This window comes from Schistocerca cancellata, unplaced genomic scaffold, assembly GCF_023864275.1.
Source record: "Schistocerca cancellata isolate TAMUIC-IGC-003103 unplaced genomic scaffold, iqSchCanc2.1 HiC_scaffold_1152, whole genome shotgun sequence".
Classification (NCBI taxonomy): domain Eukaryota; kingdom Metazoa; phylum Arthropoda; class Insecta; order Orthoptera; family Acrididae; genus Schistocerca; species Schistocerca cancellata.
In genome coordinates, this window is record NW_026047151.1 from 821,200 (window position 1) to 824,332 (window position 3,133).

The following is a 3,133-nucleotide window of genomic DNA, read 5'->3' on the forward strand; positions in this document are numbered from 1 at the left end:
TGTCTCTGACTGACTGGGCCCTCCGGTCCGCAGCGGCAACCTAAGTACTGGCGGTGGAGAGGGCGTTGGCGGACCAATGCTTGTAGGTCTGTCTTTGGTCTCTTTGCTGATAGGCGCACTTGATACCCCGCCTATTATCGATCTTCTTGCAACCTTTTTGCCAACCGGTGTGCTGGAGACAGCTTACACCAGCACACTGCTCTCTGCACTGCGCAATGCAGAAAATGACAGGAATGCTTACTTAGTATACAGGTTTACGATTTTCGATTATTGTTGGTAAAAGTTAACTGCAATACCCCCATACAGTTTCCAATGGATTTGGTTATTGTTTTTTCAGACAGCATTAGCGTAAGCACATCACTTGCATTCTTCAAGTTCACATTACAAGACAGACATACATGATAGTTCAGCAACAGGAAGCCGGTTTACACATACAACAACAAAAAACCAACAATAATTCAAGAATCGCTCTAAGCACTATGGGACTTAACATCTGAGGTCATCAGTCCCCTAGACTTAGAACTTCTTAAACCTAACTAACCTAAGGACATCACACACATCCATGCCCAAGGCAGGATTAGAACCTGCGACCGTTGTAGCAGCGCGGTTCCGGACTGAAGGGCCTAGAACCGCTCGGCCACAGTGGCCGGCCAACAATAATTATTAAAAAAAAACAGTTACAAATTATTCACGCTAATCTATCCTGTACATATTCCTTTGGTAGTGCATAACTACTGGAACTTAAATCCCCTTTAACTGCTTACTGCAGCCAAGCATCGGTCCTCCCTTTACAATTTCTATTTAAACCCCCACTCTGCAAACTTCCCAATCAATTATTCCTTGATGTGGAGCGATGTGTCCTATCAACGTATCCCCTCTTTTAGTCCGTTCTGCCATAAAAATATTTTCTCTCCAATTCGATACAATACATCTTCGTCAATTAGTCTATGTGCCAATCGCATTGTCACCATTCTTCTGTAACATCACATTTCAAAAACGTCTCCTCCAATCTTGTCCAGACTGTTTATCGTTCATATTTCACTACCACATAAGCAATTTTACATCTCCTCTACTTCGGCTGCTGGCAGTTATTTTGCTGATAAATGAGCAAAACTTTGACAAACGGCTGTGTTGTGGCTCAGCACCTTGGAAAGGACATTAAGGATACGGCTAAGCTGGTTGGCTGATACAGCATTGCTGTTGTGGGCATCTATGGAAAGTCGTTGAAGGACGGTAAGAGAACGAGTGGGGGACAGTATGTTGAACGTCCACGACTCGTCACAGAACGTGGAGTCAGAGAACTCCCTTCTCCGTAAAACAGGATAGGGGGCGGCGAGTGGCAGAGGTGACAACGGAGCAAATACTGGTGCCGGCAAAGTGTTCCGAAGCACACGACGCTCCTCAGTACACAACTTCTACCTGTTCTCATGTTGACCCAACGACAACCACGATTACGTCTGCAGTGGGAAAGGGGTAATGGGGAATGGAGTGTGGATTTATGGAAGCTTGTCTTGTCGCATGAATCACATTTCTTGTAGCACCACGTCGTTAGTCGCGTTCAGGCACACCATCATCCAGTCGAACGGCTGCTAGAAACATGCACCGCACCACGCATGCATGGCGGTGTGGTAGAATAATGCCACTGGAGACATTCGCCTGGGCTTCTGTGGGAACTGCAGTAGTAAGCTAAGGCACCACGGAGGCTGTAGATCACGTAAACATTATATTGGACAACAGGCGTCCCTTCATGCTTGATGTCTTTCCTGTTGGCGATGGCGTCTTCCACCAGAGTAACTCTCCATGTCACAAGGCCACAATAGTGTTAACACTGGCTTGAGGAATATGACGATCAACTTACCCGCTTACGACTTGGCCATCAAATTCGCCTGATCTGAAACTGACAGAAAACATCTGTGAAGCCAACGAGTTCCTGCTCCACTCCCAGAAATTACCGGCGATTAGCGGGAATTGCGTGACGTTTCCATAGACATCTGGAGGCGCATGCCTCTGGGAACATAAGACGGATATATCGAACGTTGCTACGCAGAATCGATGCAGTAGTGCGTTCCTAAGTTGGACCAACGCACTGTTGTGCAGCTGGTCACAATGTTTTGCTTTGTCAGAGTAAACACTGTTTCGGCACAATAGATCCATAAAATTTCTACATTTTACAATAAGCTGCAAACACTTTGAACTAATCCAAGAGCTAATTAAAACTTTGTTTTAATATGGAAATTTTACTTTGTTCTACGTAATTAAGCAGTTAAACATTCCACTATTCTCTGTAGACAGGCTGTATTTTAGATTCTGGAAGATACACTACTGGCCATTAAAACTGCTTCACCAAGAAGGAGTGCAGATGATAAACGGGTATTCATTGGTCAAATATATTATACTAGAACTGACATGTGAATACATTTTCACGCAATTTGGGTGCATAGATCCAGAGAAATCAGTACCCAGAGCAACCACCTCTGGCCGAAATAACGGCCTTGATATGCCTGGGCATTGAGTCAAACAGAGCTTGGATGGCGTGTACAGGTACAGCTGCCCATACAGCTTCAACACGATACCACAGTTCATCAAGAGTAGTGACTGGCGTATTGGGACGAGCAAGTTGCTCGGCCACCATTGCCCATACTTCTTAAGTTGATGAGAGATCTGGAGAATGTGTTGGCCAGGGCAGCGGTCGAACATTTTCTGTATCCAGAACGGCCCGTACAGGACCGGCAACATGCGGTCGTGCATTATCCTGCTGAAATGTAGGGTTTCGCAGGGATCGAATGAGGGGTAGAGCCACGGGTCGTAACACATCTGAAATGTAGCGTCCACTGTTCAAAGTGCCGTCAATGCGAACAAGAGGTGACCGAGACGTGTAACCAGTGGCACCCCACACCATCACTCTGGGTGATATGCCAGTATGGCGATGAATACACGCTTCCAATGTGCGTTCACCGCGATGTCGCCAAACACGGATGCGACCATCATGATGTTGAAAACAGAACCTGGATTTATCCGAAAAAATGACGTTTTGCCACTCGTGCACCTGGGTTCGTCGTTGAGTGCACCATCGCAGGCGCACCTGGCTGTTATGCAGCGTCAAGGGTAACCAAAGGCATGGTCTCCGAGCTGA